This window comes from Lycium barbarum, chromosome 11 (assembly GCF_019175385.1).
Source record: "Lycium barbarum isolate Lr01 chromosome 11, ASM1917538v2, whole genome shotgun sequence".
NCBI lineage: Eukaryota > Viridiplantae > Streptophyta > Magnoliopsida > Solanales > Solanaceae > Lycium > Lycium barbarum.
Window position 1 is genome coordinate 102392846 of NC_083347.1, and position 25586 is coordinate 102418431.

The 25586-nt window shown below is 38.3% G+C and overlaps 1 long non-coding RNA gene across 8 annotated transcripts; it reads right to left on the reverse strand.

The window, feature by feature from the left end:
- Positions 1 to 1346: 1346 nt before the first annotated feature.
- Positions 1347 to 14211, reverse strand: LOC132618101 (uncharacterized). 8 transcript variants are annotated; one of them, XR_009573979.1, is made up of 5 exons: positions 13950 to 14211; positions 6392 to 12858; positions 6179 to 6271; positions 2407 to 2459; positions 1347 to 1711 (listed from the first exon to the last, which is right to left on the reverse strand). It is a non-coding gene; the product is annotated as an uncharacterized LOC132618101 (long non-coding RNA). The 8 variants fall into 8 exon arrangements; XR_009573981.1 differs by having other exon boundaries at positions 1349 to 1711; positions 7256 to 12858; XR_009573978.1 differs by lacking the exon at positions 2407 to 2459 and having other exon boundaries at positions 1348 to 1711.
- Positions 14212 to 25586: the final 11375 nt, after the last annotated feature.

Consider the following 25586-nt stretch of genomic DNA (forward strand, 5'->3'; position numbering starts at 1 on the left):
ATCTTGTTAATAATCCGTATATGGGTGTTAGTACTTGTTAATATGGTTTTGAGCAAGAACTCACCTTAGGAGGTTTGGGGAAGTTCTAGGGTCTTTCCTCCTCAAAAGTAGGCCAAAAGTGAAGTAGAATGAAAATTTAAGAAAATTTCACATTCTTGGGTTTTTATAGCCTAGAAAGGTGCGGGAAAGGTCCTGCGAAGTAGGATTGACCTGCAAAACACATCCCTAACACACGACGTGACTGTAAGACATGTTTTTTTGGTGTTCAACCTGCGGTTCGCAGGTGGAATAGCCAATTGATCTTGAATAATGCAGGTTAGTAAAATGGTCATAACTTTTTACTCATAGTTCCGTTTGAGATTCTTTTTATATCATTGGAAAGGTATTTCAAAGGGTTACAATTTTCATGTTTTTAGTTTTCTAAAATTCTCAATGGATTTCCACAAAATTGGGCTGGAAGGCAGACCTTCCGTAAACTTAGGCGATTCTATCGAATCTTAAGCACCACACTATTCCTCTTGATTTCCAAACAACTATTTCCACCCAAACTCATCCCGATCGTACTTCACATGTCTAAAATGTTGCATTAATACTCATTTAACACATCCTCACCTAATCCAAAATTAAAGATTGTTACATTATCTCCCCCTTGAGGTCATTCGTCCTTGAATAATTGTCTTGTTTATAAATATGGCTCACTCTGGATCATAAACGTGACTGTTGGAAACATGTGAACACTGTACTGTCACGAACACATGTATATGGAACTGAATGAATACAGGATTACTGAACTACTAAGCTACTGAACAAAATAAGTACTGAACAGAATAAGATAAACTTCTATCTTGGTATAGCTCCTGAAAACATAACTAGGTTTTTCCATGCAGGCCTTGGCTGTTGGGGGATTAATGAAACATAAGTATTCTTAATGTTGTACACTCCACCCAATGCAAACTTATTGATATGCCTTACAGGGTCCATGTTTGGAACCAGCTCCTAGCTTCAAAAACTTTCTTGACAAGCAAACACGCTTGTTTAGGAGTAGCAATACTGGTGAGATCATCGGACTTGATGTAGAAGCTGTGTATCCACCGTACCCATTGAGTCCTTCTTGTGAGATAGGGCCCATAATAGCTTGAAAATTCAGGCTCTATTCCATAGTATAAAATCAATAATGTTGAGTCCTCCAACTGACTTTGGAATGTACACAGAATTATAAGCTACTAGAGCTTTCTTTGAAGTTGTCACGACCTAGACTAAAGGACATGAGTAGCACCCAAGCCCTACCTACCAAGCACCATTAATTATACTTTCATATCATAATCATAAATAAAAGTGGACCTCAAGGGTCTTTGGATATAAATCTTCAAGATCATAACAGAAATATGTTGAAAAGGGATGATCCCGAAAAGATGTACTATAAAACTATGCTGGACAAAAATTGTGCAAGCCGACAAGGCCATCATGAAATACTATACAGAATAAATATAGACTGAAAGGGCCATACAACGTCTAACTCACCCATGACTATCTACAAGCCTCTACTGAAGTGTATGACATTATAAGGTCAGGACAAGGCCCCGCCATACCCATATGCACACAAAAGTATAATGTACCAAAAACACAACAGCAACTCTGGAACAAGGGGAGTGCTCCAACATCAGCTGAAGAGAAACCTACAGTGGCGGATGGTCAACCTGTCTACCTGAACCTGTGGGCATGAAATGCAGCACCCGAGAAAAAAGGGACGTCAGTACGGACAAAGTACTGAGTATGTAAGGCATGAAAGTAACATGAAGAAACACAAAATTTCATAGGATAAAATGAATGCAACATGTACGTCTGAACTGCCTCTGTGGGCCAATGATATGCATAAATACTGTGCAAAGTGAATAAGGGTCATACATATATAGGCGTATATAATGCCTGTCAAACCTCTGTGGACATCCCATAGTATCATATCGGCCTTTGTAGGCATCATCATCATCATCATCATGTAACTAGCTGATCAGGTGGTAGCGCATATATAACGTTGTCACCTTCCCCATACCCCATATATAATACATAATATACGCGTATATAATGCCTGAGGGGTCTAGGTCTGTACATATGTATATATAAATGAAATGCAATGCAAGAATATGATAAGAGTACATCCTGAATTTGTCGGAGTGACGTAAGGTCGTTACACCTCCGAACATCATTATGAGATAACATTTTCATCAACAAGAGACTCTATGAAATCATACTGAATCTGAAGAAAGACTTACTAAAAACAACATTCTGGAACATGAATCAACATGGGATATCCCTAGCTACTATGAATAGAGTCATTATGGAGTAGCGATATGTTTACGTTTCGTTCATAAGGTTCATGCCAAAGAAGGAAAGTTAGCCTTAACATACCTCAAGTCTTTCACACAATCCCACAATGAAGCCGTCGAACTAGTACTCCAATCCTATAACAAAGGAAGGCATTTCCAAGCTTAGATAGTTCTAGTATATCACGTAATTCAAGCGATAATTGATTCTAAAACGAAACAGGCAGTATTTCCCCTATTTCTTCATCATTACAACACATCTAACAGCCAATAATCAACATAACAACCTCATATGATCCTTCTTAAACTCATATCATCAACATTTAGAGATGTACAATAAAACAGTCTGACATATGCTTTGTATATGACACTGATACCCCTCCTTCATCCAAATACACCAAGTATAACAACCCCAACACAATCTCAACATCAACTACTATCCATACAATAAGATTTTATCTCAAAAAAATATTGACAACATAACTCAAGTTAGATTACAACTCCAAATAGCATCAAGATCATATTTGAACCTTTCCTCCAATTTCCTTCCCTCCAACCCTAGCATAACTATCACATAAACTCATAAACATGGAAATAAGATGGAATCTTACCTTAAGAACTCATGAACACTTCAATTCCAAGATCAATTCACCTTGAAGTATCTTCCAAAGCTACTATAAGAAGGAGAAACAAGTTTTAACAACTCTTTGGAACCCTTTAGCACTTGATTTTCACTTTTAATACTTGATTTCACTTGGGAAGTTTATTACATATGTTGGAGGAGTTTCTAGAGGTGTGTGGGATCTCAGGAGATGAGGGAAAATGAGATAAAAATGAGGGGGTAGGAAATATAACATAAAAGAATCTGGCACCGACATAAATTTTATGGTCCACTTTTACGGAGCTTAAAAATTTATACGGTCTATTAGATCACAGAATACCCTCCCCCACTGTTGCCATAATACGGTGGGGATTGGTCCATTCTATGGGTCGTAGAACATTCTGTGGTCCGCATAATTGCTCCCCAACGCCGAATTCATCGAAACATATTCTCGTCGATTCGTTTAACCTCTAATCCTTCCATCACATATTAAGCATGAACTTAAACCCTCATATACTTAGAATGAACACGTCTAATCTCACATATCCTCGAAAATATCTCCACTTTCCAAATCTAAAGGAACCAACTCATGAAGAAACTTAACGTACGAAAGCACAGAGTATAACATCCTTCTCCCCCCTCCCAGAAATATTCATCCTCCAATGTTAAACCTTTTGAGGTCTACAAAATTTTTGGCAGAGTCTCCTCTGTAATCATACCAATACTAACCTGCCACACCGCCCAACAACACTGTACAATGCCACACGGGGCTACAACAATCAACAACAATAATAGTCCCATACGACCACCAAGAGTAGCTGACAACTAATACATACCTAAAGATGATGGTGTCGTAGTCTGCATCAGCTCTGGAGCCAAAAACAAATGACGATATCTAGACTGCATGTCTTTCATCAGCTTCCCAAGTCATCTCCTTTATGTTTTTATTCCTCCAAAGCACTTTTACAGAAGCAACATCATTGGTTCGCAACCTACAAACCTGACGATCTAAGATAGCAACAGGGACTTCCTTATATGACAACTGCTCTGTAATCTAGACATCATCTACTGGTACAACACTGGAAGGATCTCCGATGCACTTGCGAAGAATGGATACATAGAAAATCGGATGTACATACTCCAGGTCTGAAGGTAAATCCAACTCATAAGCTACTTGGCCTACTTGGCGTGTAATCTTGTAAGATCCAATATATCGAGGGATAAGCTTGCACTTTTTACCAAATCTCATAACATCCTTCATTGGTGATACCTTCAGAAACACCCAGTCATCTACCTTAAACTCCAAGTCTCATCATCGATTATCTGCAGAAGACTTTTGGAAACTCTGAGCAGCCAATAATGTTTCCTGAATGAGCTTAACCTTATCAACTGCTTGCTGAATAAAATCTAGTCCTATCAGCTTTGATTCCCCAATCTAGAACCATCTAATAGGTGACCTGCATTTCTATCCATATAAGGCTTCGTACGGGGCCATCTGGATATTGGAATAGTAGTTATTATTATATGCCAATACAGTAAGTGGCAAATGATCATCCCAGCTACCTCTGAAGTCTATTACACATGCTCGTGACATATCTTCGAGCGTCTGAATCATACGCGCAGCCTGTCTATCTGGGGATGGAATGATGTGCTAAGACTTACCTCTGTTCCCAATCCTTTATGGAAAGATCTCCAGAAGTTAACTGTAAATTATGCACCTCTTTCTGAAATAATAGATACTAGAACATCATGAAGTCGTACTATCTCCTTAATGTAAAGCTTCACATAGTTCTCTATTGAGTAAATAGTCCTGACAGGAAGAAACTGGGCTGATTTTGTAAGCCTATCAACCTATCAACAATCTCACCCATATTGAATCAAACTTACATCGAGAACGGGGCAAGCCTGTAATGAAAATTCAACAGCTATAACTATCGCCTCTGATGCAAATTCAACAACTTCTGCTTGAAGATATATTGAAGGCTCTTATGATCGGTATATATATTAACGTGAACACCATATAAGTAGTGTCTCCACATATTCAGCGCATGATTCACTGAGGCTAACTCTAAGTCATGGGTCGGGTAATTCTTCTCATGCTTCCTCAATTTCCTCGAAGCATAAGCGATAACCTTACCGTGCTGCATCAACACACAACCCAATCCAATGCTCGAAGCATCACAATAAATAGAATAACCCTCTGGTCCCTCTAGAAGTGTCAGAACTAGTGTTGAAGTCAGTCTGTCCTTCAACTCTTGTAAACTCCGCTCACAAGCGTCAGTCCACTGGAACTTAGCTGCCTTCTAAGTCAGCTTCATCAATGGCGCGGAAAGGGAAGAGAAACCTTCTACAAATCTCCTGTAATAACCTGCCAAACTCAGAAAACTATGAACCTCTGTCAGTATCATGGGTCTAGGCCAAGTCTTCACAGCTTCTATCTTCTGAGTATCAACCCTGATGCCCTCATCTAATATAATGTGCCCTAAGAAATCCACAGAGTTCAACCACAACTCATATTTAGAGGACATTGCATACAACTTCCGATCCTAAAGGATTCTAAGTACAGCACGCAAATGATCTTCATGCTCAGCCTCTGATCAAGAATAAACTGGAATATCATCGATAAATACGATCATAAACTGATCCAAGAAGGGTATGAATACGAGGTTCATTAAATCCATAAATACCGTCGGCGCATTAGTCAACCCAAAAAATATCACAAGGAATATGAAGTAACAGTATCTGGTCCTGAATGCTGTCTTCGGAATGTCTTTCTCTTTGACCCTGACCTAATGGTAACTTGACCTCAAATCTATCTTTGAAAAGCATCTATGTCACACCCCAAACCGTGGGGCATGACAGGCACCCCACTTGAATCACCGAGCACTATCTGGCATCTATACAAGCATAATCCACATCTCAACAACTACAAGAGATTGTATGATGTAACTATAATATGGCACCAACCACCTGTAAGCACAAAAGGCCCAACACGATACTAGACACACACACACACACGCATATATGTAAGCCAACAAGGCTGCCACTAACATCAATCTTATATCATAAGGCCGGCAAGGCTATAGCAATAATATCAAAGCTCGACTAAGGTCGGCTAGGCCACAAATGACACCTATATACCAATCATTGTCTATGAGCATCTAAGAGTAAATACGTGTCATACTGGTCAGGACAGGGCCCCTCCATACCCATACTACAGACGTATAAATATGAAATGTGTACATCAGATGCATACCCAACAACAAGAAAGTCCGAAACAATGGAACTTGCCGACCATACGCAAAACTATACAACCCTACCAAGGAGCCTCCAAATCCTTTGCCAGGACCTGCAGCACGAAATGCAGCATCCCGTGAAATGGGATGTCAGTACGGGTAAAACTACTGAGTATGTAAGGCAGGAAGACAATAACATAATCAAGATATAAGTGTAAAGGATTAGAAACAACCTGAGACTCTGAGGACGTACATTATGCAATGCATGGGTTGAAAAATCATATACGTATATACATATATACATCATCATGTCATCATCAACCCACACTTTGGGGGAACATCATCATCATAACATGCCCAAGTGCATTGGTGTGCATATCTACGTGCCTTCCCGACCGACGCTAGTGTGGCGCGGAGTAGTAAAATAATGAATACATATATATATAATGCATGAGGAACCCATAAGATGACATCTGGGCCTTTTAGAATGACGCAAGATTGATCACCTCCGAAGAACGTTATGGAAACTCATATCGGCATCAAGGAACTATTTAGTGAAGGTAAACCATTATAACAAGAATCAATCAAATAAATAAGGCATTATAATTGAAGTACAAAGCATAGAAGTGGAATGAGTTGTTATGGAATGCTCGTAGTCATGTTCTAGTTGGATTCATGCCAAATAATAAAGAGAACAAAAACTAGACTCTTCAATAACCACCACGAACAGCCCGTTCAACCCAAGTTAATCTACTAGAAGGATGACAACAGTAGCATCAAACGTAAGAAGAAACAGCGACCTAATGACGAGCGGCAAGCTCGCTTATTTACTCAACTATGCGGCGTTTCGGCCTGCTCTCCGTCCTTCCGAACTCCAAATCAATACACACAAAACATAGATAACTCAACAACACCTCCAGATCTCCATAACAATAGCAACACAATATGGAAGCCCAATAATTAACACAAATAGCCCACAATACGTTCAACAATTCGGACTCATGGCTTCCGAACACCGTTCTGTGAGTCCTATAGGTTGATCACATCAACAACGACCTTTACGACCTCGTCTATGATATTAGGAAAAGAATACATACCTTAAAAAAGCTGAGAACAATCTATTCCACCATAATCTTTCAAGAAACACACAACTACTTCAAACACGAGATAGAGAACGATGAGAGCTCAAGAATTTGAAAGGAGAATCGAAGATGGAATTTATCTACAACTTATCTTAAAATAAAATGTAGGTTGATTCGTATATTTTGTTGTCCAGCGATTCCTTGTTTTCGTGGATTTGTGAAGGATCCATCTAATCTAAAATATTTTGGTCTATACACTATCTAAATCACCAAGTTTATCCATGTACGTTTAGCTAGCTTTGGAGAAGTGTTCTTGCCACCTCAAGTTGCTTAGCTACAATCTGATCAACATAAGTCTGGTGTACACAAGACAAGGTTAGGTAGAGTCCACTTCTTGGATTGTGGGGTCCACCTCTTTGTATTATCTTGATTAATTAAGTAGTAAAGATGCCACAACTAGCCAACAAAATGAATAGTCACTACTGGTCCTTCCTTCAGGGCTGCCACGTAGAAATGATCCATTCACAATTATCCACTAAATGATTAATTACTCATCTCCATTGCCCTCCACATTTAACTAATTACACACGTAATTAATTTCTTGATCACAATTCACTTAAATAAAAATTATTTTTAACACACCTCATATACTCATTGTCATAATCATGTGGTATAACATTAGTCCATATCCTCCTTATGTACACACCAAATATTGTTCCCAACTACCATCGTCACACTTCTAAGTCCTAAATCATTTTGGGGTGTCATCTTTTTATACACCAAGCTCTTGATTTACATGCTCGAATATGACCAAATTCTCTGGGCTCGGGTAAATTTACTCATGTTGGACGGTTCAATTTCCTAGTCCAAAAATACGAGGGTACTATAGCTTGGGCTGTATTTCATACAAATAGATGTTGAACCTCGACGAAACTTATTTTCTTCGATTTGTTTAACTTCTGATCCTTTCGACATATCTGGAATATCATTCTAACCGCCTATAAGCTTGGGGACAACCTCATTTTTCACTACTAATGTTGTCTAACTTGAATGTTTTCTAACGCACGAAAATACGGGACGTAACATCCTCCATCACTTAGGAACATTGTCCTCGAATGTAGAGGTCTATGAGAAGGGTTCACTATCGAGAATTATGCAGAAACGTCAATAGAGTTTTCTTGTATACCCCACAGAACTTACACAATTTCATATATACAACATATACCATATTGATGGTGAAGCAGCCTTTACATCAAAGAAGCTAGTCACCCTATCCTTTACCCATGTTTACCTTGTAAGTCATAATTTTCCCCTAGTCTTTCTTGTATTGCCTCACTTCGAATGCCATATAGTTTCCAGAATCAGAGTTAATAAGCTTCATTGTATCATGCGTTAATAAGATAAAACAAGAGAGCATTAGTTACTAAGAACCTTTAGTCCAAATAGATAAGGGTATTCTTTGCCTTTGTACATTAGGTCTCGCTCTTGCTTCCCCTCGTATTGCTTCACCTTGGCCACCCTCTACTATATCCAACCATAGTCGGTTAAATCTTACCGTGACATAACCTTCGCTGTCCGTAGGGAGTGACTTTAATATCTCTGGATTATATCCGAAAATACTTAACACAGTCAACGTAAGAGGTACGAGGTGCGACATAGATATACCCTAAATTCGGATTAATAGAGTCAAACTACTCTATGACCTCAAGGAAAATGAAGTTATTCAAGCTTATCCTGGTTGAATTAAAGTGGATTAGTAGCGCAAATGGTGCAAAGTTCAACACCCTCCCCCCTTAAGAACATTCGTCCTCGAACGGTAAGGGGTGTATATGGAGGTTTCATTCCTGTTGGGATTTCATGGGATAGAAGCTAGCTCGATCGTATAGAGACGTATACTAGAGACTCTGTCATTGAGAACCTTCTTGGGTTTTGTCTCTTTCTTGGCTTTCATGTCATGTTTGTAACATTGTTATTCCTTTATAGCGCTTATAAGTTCGCAGCCTTGATCTTGCTTCATTGTCATACTGTACACTTGGCATGCTCATCTGGCAATTTTACAGAACTCAATATGTCTTAGTTGGGTTTGCCTGCTTCCTAAAACTTATTCTGATCCTGAACAACCCTCATCTCCCTTATGCCCTGATGAATTATATCGAGCCTAACCGACTCTAATTCATACACCGTAAAACCCCCTGATAGGGAATTCATACTTCCGAACTCATATTTTAGTGCTTTAAAATTTATCCCACTCTTTTTCTAGTTACAGTTATCTTTTTTCCAATAAGATTTTTATCTATGAACCTCACCGACGCATCTTATTGTAAAGTCAAGAACCGTCAGTTTGTAAGTTAACATGGTCTACTCTTTCCAATGACGACTTAGTATTCACTAGCAAGATTTGGAATGCTTCCTCAACCTTGTTTGAGTCACTTGACTTCCTCTTTCATACCTCGCATTCATTAGCGATCATGAAACAAATTTTTGTGCCTACATCTCTTGGCTAACATTTAGCCTCAATTGTAACTGAAAAGCTTTCATTCCATACCAATGTTGCAGGTTCCTCGTAGAATTTCAGGTGAATTGAGCCATCTACAATTCCTTCTATCTACTTCCACATCCTCTTCTTCTACTAGTAGTGTTTCCTTTAAGCATAATCTTCGAATGACTTTTCTTGTAGCTTCAAGCTCGGTAGTCCCGTTTATATTTCGAAGTGTTTATACTAAACGATATCGGTTATCACCTTTGTCTGAAGTACCCACTAAGGATTACAAGTGCGGCTTACAAGACGAAATCTTCTTACACTCAAATCCTTGGTATAATTCTTCATGGCCTAATATCTCATCTATGACTTCTCTTTTTGCCACACCTAGGCCTTTCACACGTCAATTATTGATTGCTCAGGTCATACTATCTTCTTTTGCAATAATTTGAAGAACTCGTTTTGGTACCATACCGTTCCGTCTTCCCTTACCACCTAAATCTTGATTGCTCGATTGTTTTTATCTTTGGTTGGTACTTCTTGTCTAGTTCTTATTACCATATTCTTTCTGATTCCGTACACGTGTAGGGTCCTACCATCACGACACCCTGTAGGGTGTTGCACTATCATTATCCTATCTATTTTTAACACTTAACTATAACCCTTTCTGTTGTACAATCACTAGTCCAACGCATAATATCTCGAAGTTCCACCACTCCATTTCCTCCTTTTGGGAGAATGGCTAATCTCTCATACTTAAAGGTTCTATTCCTGTGGGGTCGCATCATTGCTACTACTTTATCAATTCGTCATGCACCCGCTACTCATTGCTTGCCTTACTATGGTATTTACTAACTGGAAGCATTTGAATCGCTTCAACCACAATAGTGCCGCTCATTCGCAACTAGCAGCTCAACCTGATGAACTTAACTCTGATTCATGATGCGTGTCTTAATGACTACCTTTAATAGTCTCTCCTATTTATTGTTCTGTTGTACGCTTTTTTCGCTACACTGTTTGCTGGCTGTTAAATGTTGCAACGCCCTTCAACTGTCGGAGCTCCTCGAGATTCTCACTCGGGTTCGGCTTAACTTTACTCAATGTTGGTGTCTCCTAAGCCGGAATGTTCAATTGGTCTGCTGAGAACTCTTACCTATGTTCGCTTACCATAATAAAGATATAACCTGGCAACTTTTATCCTTCCTATTCTTGACCTATAGTTCTATATTTGTCTTTTCTCGCCCTGTTCTGTTACTGGACTATAAGTTCTCTTGCACTCCTGCACCTGCCTCATGGCATCTATTCACTTCTTACTTCTACTCCTAACACTTATTCCATTATCCTTTGCTAACTTCACCATCCTGCCTTGTCTAGAAGGATCCTTAACAACTGTTCTTTCACTTCTAGCCCTTTTCTTCTTAACTGAGTTTGTCCGTTAGTTACTTAATATCTCTTCTTTCCCGTAATACAAGTCACATTGTGGGAAGTACTTAATCCTTAGGTAAGGTTCAAATTCCTAGCTTTCAGCATTTTTGAATCTATTTCTAACGCTTTTCTTATCTTACTCATCTAAGCGCAGGTTTTCTGTCTTTCCTTTCCCTTCCTAGACAGCGAATCGAAATGTCGACCTCACCGCTTCATCCTATTTTTGTAAATTTCCAATAGAACTTTATTTCATTTATAGCTTCCCTTATCCTTAACCAAGCCTATCAATGCCTTCCCCTTGCTAGTAACATAAGCTACATCGAGGTAATTGTGTATTCCATGCACAAGGCCCGATATTGCCTATTATTCAATAGCCACATCCGACTATACCATTCTTGGACACTTTAAACATATTTATTTCCCTTGCCTGGTGAGGGACTATAACATGTCCCGTGGCAATAATACCCTAAATCCAATCACTATTTCCACTGCTAATGTTTTTACAACTTGTACTAGATCCCGAATTCCCATCCCTCCTAAAGTCGCCTTCCTTGAAGTACAGAGGTTGCAACTGAAACGAGTGCCATTAAGCATGCTCTTATCAATATTGGAAACGGAGCCATAATACTCGCGCTGCTTCGTTTGAGCCTCAAATCTCTCTCTTTCCGTACCTAATGCCTTTTCTGCCTTATTTTTAGTCCTTAAAATTTCCCACCTTCATCCTAATGTCCTCCTAACCTAGTTCTCCCTCGCACAATTAAGATGATAATTCACATCCTAAGACTCTGACTTTAAGCTCGCACACTGGTGCACGCATACTCTGATGGAGGCTTATATTCACGTCATCGTAAACATGGGCTCCGATTGAGTCCATACGACTCTTTTGTTTCCGCAGCCCCCGCCGGTTGTCTGACTAGTCATCCGCATCCTAGCCGTAAGGATCGATGTATAGTACAAGGAAGATTAGGAATGAACTTCTTATGACTTGGCTCTATCGCACGATCTAGATCAAGAAAGAAAGAAAGAAAGAAAGGAAACAATCCTAAATGTCTTGTAGCCTCCTGCTCATAAGTGTGGCGCGCTACACACCCATAAACAAGACTATACTAGACACGACTCATAGACATCCCTAGGACTGACCTGCTCTGATACCACTTTGTCACATCCCAAACCGTGGGGCATGACCGGCACCCGGCTTGACTCACCGAGCACCATCTCGCATGGATACAAGCATAATCCATATCTCAACAACTACAAGAAATTGTATGATGTAACTATAATATGGCACCAGCCACCTGCAAGCAGAAAAGGCCCAACACAATACAAGACACATGTGCGCGCACGCGCGCGCACACACACACACATATATATAAATACACACATATAGATATGCAAGACAACAAGGCTGCCACTAACATCAATCATATATCATAAGGCCGGCAAGCCTGTAGCAACAATATCAAAACTCGACTAAGGTCGGGTAGGCCACACATGACATCCATATACCAATCACTGTTTATGAGCCTCTAAGACCAAATACGTATCATACTGGTCGGGACAGGGCCCCGTCATACCCATTCAACATATGTATAAATAAAAAATAAGTATATCATATGCATACCCAACAACAAGCGAGTCCGGAACAATGGAGCTTGCTAACAATATGCTAAACTGTACAACCCTACCAAGGAGCTTCTGAATCCTTTGCCAAGACCTGCAGCACGAAATGCAGGATCCCGCGAAATGGGACGTCAGTACGGGCGAACCTACTGAGTATGTAAGGCAGGAAGACAATAACATAATCAAGATATAAGTGTAAAGGATTAGAAACAATCTGAGACTCTGAGGACGTACAATACGCAATGCATGGGTTGAAAAATCATATACGTATATACATATACACATCATCATGTCATCATCAACCCACACTTTGGGGGAACATCATCATCATAACATGCCCAACTGCATTGGTGTGCATATCTACGTGCCTTCCCGGCCGACGCTAGCGTGGCGCGGAGTAGTAAAATAATGATACATATATATAAAATGCATGAAGAACCCATAAAATGACATCTGGGCCTTTTAGAGTGACGTAAGATCGATCACCTCCGAACAACGTTATGGAAACTCATATCGGCATCAAGGAACCATTTAGTGAAGGTAAACTATCATAACAAGAATCAATCAAATAAATAAGGCATTATAATTGAAGTACAAAGCATAGAAGTGAAGTGAGTTGTTATGGAACGCTCGTAGTCATGTTCTAGTTGGATTCATGCCAAATAATAAAGAGAACGAAAACTAGACTCTGCAATAACCACCACGAACAGCCAGTTAAACCCAAGTTAATCTACAAGAACGATGACAAAAATAGCATCAAACGTAAGAAGAAACAACGACCTAATGACGAGCGGCAAGCTCTCTTATTTACTCAACTATGCGGCGTTTCGGCCCGCTCTCCTTCCTTCCGAACTCCGAATCAATACACACAAAACATAGATAACTCAACAACACAATATGGTAGCCCAATAATTAACACAAACAGCCCACAATACGTTCAACAATTTGAACTCATGGCTTCCGAACACCGTTCTGTGAGTCCTATACGTTGAACACATCAACAACGACCTTTATGACCTCGTCTATGATATTAGGAAGAGAATATATACCTTAAACAAGCTGGGAACGGCCTATTCTACCACAAGATTTCAAGAAATACACAAGTACTACAACCACAAGAGAGAGAACGATGTGAACTCAAGGATTTCGAAAGAGAATCGGAGATGGAATTTATCGACAACTTACCTTAAAATAAAATGCAAGTTGATTCATATATTTTGTTGTTCAGCAATTAATTGTTGTCTTGGATTTGTGAAGAACTCATCTAGTCTAAAAGATTTTGGTCTATACACTATCGAAATCACCAAGTTTATCCATGTACGTTTGGTTAGCTTTGGAGAAGTGTTCTTGCCACCACAAGTTGCTTAGCTACAATCTGATCAACATAAGTCTTAGATGTATACAAGACATGGTTAGGTAGAGTCCATTTCTTGGATTGTGGGGTCCACCCTTTGTATTATCTTGAGCAATTAAGTTGTAAAGAAGCCACAACTAGCCAACAAAATGAATAGTCACTACCTGCCCTTCCTTCAGGGCTGCCACGTGGAAATGATCAATTCACGATTATCCACTAACTTAATAATTAATTACTTATATCCATTGCACTCCACATTTAATACATATGTAATTAATTTTTTTTAATCATAATTCACTTAAATAAAAATCATTTTTAACACACCTCATATACTCATTATAATAATCATGTGGTATAACACTAGTCCATATCCTCCTTATGCATAAAACACTGTTTTTACACATTTTTCAACTTTAACACAATTATTGATAATTATCCTTATTTTTTATAGATATTAGGATTTTTATCAATTTATTGTCATTTTAAATAGTTTCAATATCATTATTTTGTTACAGTCATTTGTATATAAACTAATTATTACTATAGTCTTACTTCAATTAATTATCAATTCTCCTTAATTCAAATTACATTCATATATTCGAAATACAAGAAATACATAATTCAAAACAATCCCAAAGAGGTTCTCCCACCACGGGAGGTTCCGCCACCACGAGAGGTTTTGCCAACATGAGATGTTCTACCACCACGAGAGTTACTTCCACCACGCTCCCGTTGGGGACACCTACGCTTATCATGGCCAAATGCATTACACATTGAGCACTTCCGAGAGTATAATCTGGAACATCCATTTGATTTGGAATCCAGGTGTTTGCTCGCACACATAATTTACGAATATATTTTTTCTTAGCAATTAGCAAAGCAACAATCATATGATATCAAAATTGAAATTAACATGGGCGAATGGGGGTACCTAGGGTTTTTCCAATGTCTCCAACTAGCACAACAACAATCATATTGATATCTAAATGGAAATGATCTTGCGGGCATTCACGAATATCAAAAGTGTGCTTTGGGTAGTATTTTGAAACAATCCACATATGAACATGACACTCCTTACCACGAAGCATCCATTGACAACCTTGATACTTATGCTTGTAGATTACTCGCTAGACTCTTTTTCGTGAAATCGTCAACTTTGAAGTCTCTGATATCCTGAATGCAGAAAATTCTGACGGCCCTTTGTAATGCTCTTTTAGAGTTAAACATCATACCTTTTTCAGGTCAAACTTTCTCACATCGAAGATCATCTGGTTCTTTCCACATAGCTTGACGAATTGGATCACGATCTCTAGTAAAGGAAAAGATATCAGGCCGACCTTGAAGATGATCAAGATAAGGAATCTCGTTAGAATGCCACGAAATCAGATTTGCTTGCGACATCGATTCTTGCTAATGAAATGGCTTTGCGACATCGGCTCTTGCGATTGGTGTAATGGACTTTGCGACATCAGTTGGCAGCTGAATTGGACTTCGAGAATGATATTCATCCTCACTTTTAAAGGTTAATAAAAGGACTTCATCGTCTGATACCTCAGCATTAGGTGGCGTGTTACTATCACTCGCTAATGTTTCTGAATGGTTTAAATAATCAACACCATATTGTATAGGACTTTTCCTACACAGAAGTAAAATATTTTAACTACCAAACATCAAAATATAAGAATCAACATTGCATGGGCTTGAGGAAGGAACAACATTTGGTACCACAGGCTCATCTTGTGTAAAATTTTCCCTACGCAAGAAAATAAGCTATTTTAACTACTAAACATCAAAGCATATATATTATCTAATCTTCAAATAGTAGACCTTTTGGCACCTAATTTTTGCTCTCCATAAATTTTATTTGATTAGCCAGGTTTCTAGAATCACAAACGGCATGAAATATGTATCTTTCAAGTCAAAATGATTTTACAAAATTATCCCGGTGATAGTTTGACATTTTATTTGGCAAAATATTATCAAGTATATTATGTTAATCACTTGCATATTTTTTTATATAATTATTTTGAGCTTAAACATATTTATCAGAAATTAAAGTCAAAACAATGAAAACAATTGCTTAGTTAAATGTTTAAATTAAGCATGGTCAATTGATAAATATTTTACTCCGTCAAGTTAAGAAACCAGGTTAATTAAATTAATAATCAATTACATTTTAAAATTTATGTTAGTTTGGATTATTTTGCAAAATTAGGTTTGAATTTGAACGATTTTCACAAATCTGGCCATAATTGAAAAGGTTTTAATTGATTTCCCACAAAATGGTCAAAATTGAAATGTGTGTGGCTATAATTGAAATTAAATTATGGTCACCTTTTGCAAAATTAACCACTTCGTCAAAATCTTCCAAAGTCCATTACATTTTAGCACAGGCCCAATCGAAACAGGCATAACCCAGCCCAGTCCGCACATAAAGTGTTAGTTTAGTTTGATTAGTCATGTAGTAATCAGTTTCAGTTCATGTATTTACCTTAGGCTAAACTGCTTGTGCTTGTGTTTGTAATTTAATGATTTAGTTAGCCTTATGTCATGATCAACCTGTTACTTGATTATATTATGTTGTAATTAACCTACTGTCCATTTAGCTAATACAGGATGAAGCTTTTGAGTAATTCAACTCAGCTTCATTATGGTTGCTCTAGTCAGGTTTTTAATTTTATTTTTACTTTTTATTTCTCTATGTTGTAGATGTTGACACCTAATTTTTGACCTGCCATAATTATTTTAATTACTCAAAGTCCTTGGACAATAAATAAAATGAGTCATGCATCTTAAAAGGGTTTAAATGATTTTTTATAAAATTGCTCAGGTCAATTTACCCCTTTAAATTGTTAAAGTGATTTTTATAACATTATAAATTATTTAGTTACTAATTGGTATTATATGATATTTATGGAATATTTTGCTAGAACTGACCAAAAGCAAAACAATTTTGAATAATTATTTATTTAATTGTATAAATTGTCAAGAGTCAAATTGGCAAATAATTTATTCCCTTTAATCCAAGAAATTTGAGTAAGTAAAGAAATTGACCATTTTACCCCTCAATCTTTAATTCTGTGTGTTTGCATAATTGATTGAAATTAACAAAAAAATTTAGTGTTTAATTAGATTAATTAATCAATTAGAGGGTCATTATTGCAAATTGGTTTAATTACTAATCGTTTATATTATGGCCACATTTGAATTAACCAATTCATGGTTTAAGACTATTGGGGTCATTGTTGCAAAATTAACCTCTAAGGGGCCTTGATTGAAATGACCAAATCCATTGGCAAATCAATCTAGGTCACTAGTGCAAATTCAGCTTTAATTGGTTAATTAGGATAAATAAGGCCACAATTGAAATAATTAATTGAATTAAGATTAACTAAGGGCATTATTGCAATTAGTTGACAAAAGGGTCATAATTGCAACATTCATTTAGATTTAAACCCAATTAAGGTTATACTTGCAAATCAGGGTTGTTTAAATAATTAGACGTGTTTTAAAATTAATTAAAAATGCTAATCATGTCCTAATTTCTATGATGTGATCAATAATCGATACTTGGACGTTCTTATTTATTTTGGTCTACCCATTTTACCACCTATATATGTATATACACCTGATATATGTAAATATACATGTATGATATACATAGATTAGGGCCCCTTCCCTTCCCTTTTATTTTGGACCAGGTCCAGCCCAACAAATTGGACCGACCCGGCCCAACTAAGCACATCAGACATAAGGGTCATATCCCTTTCCATTTCCTCATTTGTCCCATACCAAACAAACCCCACCCCTCTCTCTCCTCTCCGCTCTCCCTAGTAGCCGACTTTGTTTTCTCTCCCCTCTCTCTTCCTAATATGGAAAAGTTCAGAGTACACAGAGCCACAGCAGGCTTTTTCGGGTTCATTTGCGTGAATCCCTCAAAGCTTCAACCTCAAATCCTTTGTTTTGTCCCAAACACGGTACTAATCTTCATTACTTTTACTTTTCTTTTTATTTCTCGAATCAAGCATGCGATTTTCTGGATTTTTTATGTTGTATTAACTGCATTTTCATTGGCTAATAAGGAAATGCCTCGGATCGACCTAGATAGGTTAGATCCGACCGTGTATGTGTTATTTTACTTTGAATCTCAGTCGTTAATTCATATATTGAGTGTTTGCATATGAAAATCTATTTGGTACCAATCGAAATTTCAAGTCTGGGAATGGACTTTGGGATTCTATAAATACAACCCCAACCTTCACCATAAAAACAAGTTTCACAACCTCAAAAGCTTGAATTTGAGTATCAAAAACTCGACATTTAGGCTTATAGTAAAACATTTAAGACTTAACCTTCTTAGGGTTCGAGTCTCTTTAGTACTAAATATTTGTGTTGTTTTTCTTTCATTTTCTGTGTGGTTCGAGTTGGGGATTTGGAAGCACAAAGGCTCCAAGATCCATTCTTGTACGCGACTGCACTTAAAAAAGGTAACTCCTAAATCTTGTTGTTATTTTTAATAGTTTTTGTTATGTGATAACACCCTGCTCTTGCTGTTAGTTTGCTTAGATGTGATTAGTGGTAATCTACTGCCTTAATAGTGCTTAAAGTTCATTAAGAGTTTGAGGAAGATATTGCACTCTTGTCCTCATTAATTGAATGTTTAGCCTAATTATGATTGATTGCTTGATCAAAGATGAGTTGAGTATGTGTGTGTTTGAATAATGTTCCTGATGCTGCCCCACTGATAAAAGGTATAAGTTGAGGTGTGCTTATTAGAGGAATAGGTCCCTGCTTGGCTGTTTCTTCCTTTGAACATAGTGAAGTAGAGTTGTATGATTGATATTAGTAACTTTAGTGATCTTCCAGATTAATGCCAATCCTGTTAACCATTATGAAACTGTTAGAAAGTTGTAAATATCTAGGTTGAATAGTTTAAGGTTTTGATGAGGTTAATTAGGTTCATTTTGGCAATGTACTTAAATATAGTGATTTTTTAAGTTACTCAGAGGACACAGAGGTCTTTACATGGTTGTTGAGTGTTAACTTGAATTGCATGACTTGTTAATAAGACTGTTTTGCTCTAGGTACCTGTATGGCATGTTATGAGATCATTACTTAATCAATTACCCACTTGATATGTTTGAACTGTCTAGAACCCTACACAGACCTCTTAATGTTGTTGTATGATCCCTGTTCTAGACTTTGAGTATGCCTGCAACCCCTATTTATCTGGCTTGTGTTATTTCTTTCTTCTTGAGTTATGATGTTTTGATACTCTAAGCTTGCATCCCTATTGGAAAGCATATTACGTCTGCATATGAGAATCTGTATATGAAATGCTCTGCCTGCTCCTGATATCTGATAGCACTGAATTGTTGTATAATGAGGGATCTGATCACTTTTCTGTAGTTTGCTTGTATAATTAATGGTTTGGTAGGATCATAACGTGTAATGGCTCATTGTTCTGATAATAAGCATGATTAAGGGGAGGGTGTGATAAGTATTAATTGATTAAGCTAAAGAGAAACATGTTATATTTAGTTCATGAGGACTTTCCATGCCCTATTCAGAGATCTATCTAGTTTTATGCAAGTAGCTGAAGATAAGCTAACCTAATAAGGGAGACTCTTAGATTGATGATGTCAGTTGGGAATCTGTGAAGCTTGAGACTCTAATTTGACTATGACCCTTAGACTAAACTCAACTGTAGAATTTAAGTTGGGTGACTGATAAGGAAGTGGAATCAAAGAATGTGTATGGATGGATTTAAATCACATTAACCTTGAGGAAGTCTTTTAAAGGCACCTTGGGGTAGGGATTAGGAAGAACCAAGGTCAAACTTGGTTCATAGTACCTTTCCCTTAAATAAAAGGGGTCATGGCATGCCTCAAGGATCTGTAGGGCATATATTCACTATGCATCCCTCTTGATCCTTATTCTTATCAATAAACCAAAGGAAAGGGGTTTTTAAGTTTGAAACTATCTTGTGAGGGTTGTGTTTGTTAAATCTTAATAGATGAATAATGTGTAGATGAACTGGTTGTGGATAAAAAGAAAGGGACTTGACCAAAAGATAGAGTCTGGATGCTAAATTAATTCAGTAATAGAGTAAATAATCAATGAATCATGAAGTTTCCTTGACATCTCTTATGATAGTTGTCCTCCTTTAGGATAAATTGATAATGCTTAAGTGCATATTTGTTCTGTTTCTTGCCTCTACATTTTGCTGCAATCATAGCATGTTTTTGAAAGTCTGAAACCATTATGTGCATCCATTTTTTTCTTCTATTTATTCAATCTTGATAGACACTTCAAAGGTCATATTTGTAGTATTTTTCAAAACTGAATCTTGACCGTAATCTATTAATTCCAAACTAAATTTGTCCTTTCATTTTAGAAGCTTCATAACCTAAAGTGTTGTTCTTAAATGCTTGCTTTTATTCAAGTATGACACTGTTTCTATGTTGAGTTCATTAGACAGCTTTCTAAGCATGAGTCTGTCAAGGGGCATGGCTATTTCCCTTTTGTATTTTCCTTAATCTTCCCTGAACTGTATGTTTTGCATGAATCTTTCATATCCTTGTTACTTGTTATTGTCATCATGGTAAATTCAATTGAAAACATGAGAAGGACTTGTGTCACTTATGTGTACCTAGATTGATATGCATCTTGTCTTGCCTGCATTGTTAGTTGTTTCCTGTATATTGTTGTGTCCCTCAATGATCAGTTGGACTCAGAGAACCCTAGTTTTGTATGCTCAATTATACCATGCTTGTTTAGATCCCAACTTGTCTTGTTACACAACACCATGATCTACAGATGGCCCATATGTATTCAGTGAATGCTTTATTCCAGCTTGTGTATATATTTGCTTAGTTGTGTATGAATCCTACATATGTCCCTTTTTATTATTGCCATTATATGAATTGCCTTGTGCTACCCCTATGGGCATTAGACCTGCTGTTTGCTTCTATCTAGGCCATGCTTATGTGTTTTCAATTTGCTTCTAGTTATACTACATCCATGTGTTGCAATTTGCTTCTATCTATGCCATGTCTATGTGCTTTCAATTTGCCTCTGTTTATACTACATCCATATGTTGCAATCTGCTTCTGTCCACACCATGCGTATTTGTTTCAGTTTTCTTTTGGTTATATTATATCTATGTATGTCAATATGTTTCTGTCCACACCATGCCTGTTGTTTCAGCTGGTTTCTAGTTATACTATATCTGTATATATCAATTTGCTTTAATCTATACCATACTTATGAGTTGGGTGAGGAATACTGTTTATCATATTTCTTTCTGCTACTGTGTATGGCCGAGAAATCAAGGCAAGCTTGGGGTTAGTTTAGCCTTCCCCCGATATCCTGCTGTCATGCCCCGAACCATGGCCTGAGCAAAACACAGCACTCGGTGCCATACTGCATGTGACTGAGTGAACCACATGGCTTGCTGAATCATCATGAGGCATACATGAGCGGAAATACAACATGGATGTGATGGGCTTTTATAAAACATGAGAATCATAACATTAATGAAATACTTGTTACATCTCGGAAATTTCGGATTCGTTGCCTTGTGAGTAGGCTAGCGTGAGCTTAAGGCGACTATGAAACCCTTACGAGATTAAGGAAAGTATTAGATAGCATAAGGTGCATACTATGAGATTTCGAAGTCATATTAATATATGAAGTTTAGTTTATTGAAGGAAGTGAAATGTAAGTCGTGTTCAGAAAGGTTTTCGCTATAATTGAGCTAATATTTATTTAAAAATATCTTGAGGGGCTGCTATAGGGCCTATTGTATGGTTAATGAAGTGTTATATAAGTGCTAAGAAAGTTCCACGAGGATTGAAAGTTAAACGAGTCGACGAGAATGAAATTTAGAAATTCCCAGTTGTACGGCAATTTGTACGGACCGTATAAATTATACGGCCCATATAATGGTCCGTAGATTACTTCCAGAGAAGGGTGATCCCTGATGAGATTATACGGTTCAATTATACGTACCGTATAAATTATACGGCTCGTATAATTGGTCGTATAATCGGGTCGGGTCAGATTTTCTTTTTTAATATACATGGACGACCCTTGCTTCTTTTTCATTTCCCACATTTCCTCCAAGCTCTCCAAAGATCCAAAACCCTTCTCCCAACATATTTCACTCAAACCCAAGAGATTACAAAGATCAAATAGCAAGAATCGAAGTGTTCATGTGTTAGAAGGCTTCCTAGGGTTGGTAAATTTCAAGAAATTCTTGGGTAATGAAGCTAGTGTTTTTGCACAAGTGGATAAGTAGTCAAAAGATTTTTCCTATGGGGTAAAAAGGTTAGTTTTCATGCTTATTTCATGTTATTAAGAATGCTTGGTTGTAACAAAACTTGGATGAAAGGAGAAATGTAGAGGATGAGTTCTAAACATGGATTTCATGATGTTTATGAGTAGTAAACTAATTTCAGTCATGATTCTTAGTATGAAGTAGATATGTTCTTGTTATAAAAGATAATAATGGTGATGAGGAAGCGTTGTATGAAAATGAGCAAAAGTTGGTATGAAGTTGCTAGGAGCTAAATATGAGAGTGAATATTGAAGGCTTAATGTAATGTGATTACTTGATTATGATATTATCGATGTTATTCTGGATGTTTGGGAGTTGTATAGTAATATAGTGGAGGTCGATGAAATAGGGGAAATGCTGCCCAATTTTCGTTAGATCATGAATTATTCTAGTTTGGGTTTAAGAGTATCATTAAGGCTTAACTATGGTATGATTCCTTCTAAATGTAGATTTCTCAAGCTTCAACGGTGAACGTTAAGTAGTTAAGAAGACGACGAGGTATGTAAGGCTAACCCTTCGTTCATTAAGGCATGATTTCTTTGTTATATACCTTCTCATGGGTTCCAAAATACTTTCCAAATGACTCCATCCCTAGAATTACGGAAGCTCATGATTCTCGATATTTTCACGATGCTATTGCCTCCTTTATATGATAGTTGATCCTCTAAGGAAAGAAGTAACGGAAACGATGATGATGGTGATGATGATGTTGATGATACTTAGGGACTAGTATGTATTCGTGTATAAGTATATCTGGATATTATGTAACACCGAGCTTCTATGGCCGGGCATGACGTCTATCGCGCGCATACCACTGCAGTTGGTTACGGATGACACTGAGCCCTGGTAGGGCCAGGTATGTATAACACCGAACCTTATCATGGTCGGGTATGTAAGACACCGAACCTCTATGGTCGGGTATGATACTTCTAAATGTATAGATGTATGAAATGGAAGTCTGCCATTAGGATGAGGGTAAGTAAATATGATGAACGTTGCTAGAGGTATACATGGCTCTTTTGTTCGGTGGCTCGACTATCTTATGTTATTTCTTATGCCTCCATTATGTTATTGATTATGCTTTACATACTCAGTACATTATTCGTACTGAAGTCCTTTTGTTTGTAGATGCTGCATCATGCCCGCAGGTGGATAGGGAGACAGACTTGATCTATAGATTACTTGTTCAGGGACTGCATAGAGGAGCTCCACTTCATGCGGAGCTGCAGCTGTTGGTATTATTCTTTTGTGTATGTACATATTGGCACGGCGGGGTCCTGTCCCGTCTATATGATGTTACATACTCTCTTTAGAGGCTCGTAGACAGTTGTGTATAGCTAGATGTCCTTTGGCCTTGTCGGCTCATATTTTGTATATTATTTTGTTAGCCTCGTCGGCTTGGGTATATGGACATGGGCATTGTTGTTGATGATGATATAAATGTGTCGTTGCCCAACGAGATTAGTATTATTGATGTATGGAAATCATGACTAGGCCATGTGGCTCACCTAGATGTGGATATGAATATACAATAAGAGGTGCCTGGGTGGGTTAGCACCAGGTGCCCGCCATGGCCCTCCGGTTGGGTCGCGACAAAAGTGGTATCAGAGCTGTTCTGTCCTAAGGTGTGTCTACGAGTCGTGTCCAGTAGAGTCTTGTTTATGGGTGTATTGCGCGCTACACTTATAAACAGGAGGCTGCGAGAATTTTTAGGAATGAATGACCTTCTTTCTTCTTTGATCGTGCGATAGAACCATGATATAAGGATTTCTCCTACCTTAACTGTGTATTATGTATTTCAGAAATTCCTATAAAGAGGAAAGCTACAGTAGCCCAAAAGGGCAAGACAGTGGCAGAGAAGTGGGCCGAGAGAGTACCGCCAACGTTTATAGAGGAGGGTGAGTCCCAGAATGTGGCTCAATCTCAGTCCTCTCGCTCATTGCCTATTTCTGAGGAGCACGAGGGAGCCTCAACCCCAACTCCTCCACCAGATGCTTCGGGCCAAGATGTGAAAGAGGCCATTCATTTACTCACTCAGTTGGTTGCCGCTCAGACCCAACGGCAAGGTACAGGTTAGGGTTATAGGGCTATTAATGCAAGAGCACGTGATTTTATTTGCTTAAACCCACTGAAATTCTTTGGGTTAAAGCCGGATGAGGACCCTTAGAGCTTTATTGATGGGATTTTGAGGACACTTCGGTTAACGCATGCTTCAGACATCGAATCGGTAGAACATGCATCCTATAGATTGCGGGATATCGCGGTTCATTGGTATACGGTTTGGATGGATTTAAGGGGAGTTAATGCACCTCTTCCAGTATGGAAAGAATTTGTGGATGCCTTTCTCCGACATTACTTGCCTCCAGAAGTTTGGCGGGATAGGGCCGATAAGTTCTTGAATCTTCGGCAACGAAGCATGAGTGCTCTAGAGTATAGTCTCCGCTTCAATTCTTTGGCTAGGTATGCTCCGGCCATTGTAGCGAATATGGGGGATCAGGCGCACCGATTTGTGAGTGGGCTGGGGACACATTTGATAGATAAATGCTTGACTGCATCCCTTTAGGATAATATGGATATTTCACGCATTCAAACTCATGCCCAGAATTTGGAGGAAAGCCAACAACAACAAAGAAGTGAGCGTGAGCATGACAGAGGGTACAGCAAGAAGGCTAGATCTTCGGGTCCGATTGGTGAGTCAAAGGAGGGAAGAGACAGCAGTTTTCTAGGCATTCAGGACATTCAATGACTAGTGCGCCTCCACGGTTTACGGGCCAGAGATTTGATAGATCTACTCACTCTGGGCCGAGTTAGAGTTTTAGGTCTTCAGGTTCTCATTTCAGAGGAGATTCGGATCAGGCAAAGCCACCCGTGCCACGATGTTCCCAGTGCGGGAAGCTACATTGGGGCCAGTGTCGACTAGGCTTAGAGGTTTTCTATACATACGGTCGGCCAGGCCATATCATGCGTGATTGCCCCTCGATTGGTGGTAGGGGTAGGGTCCAGCCTTCAGGATCGGCAGTCGGGTCTTCATCATCTATGCGCCCTATGGGGCAAGGTTCATAGGCGCCAGTCAGCCATGGTAGAGGTAGAGGAAGAGCTCCCAATTCGAGTGGTCCTTAGCACCGTA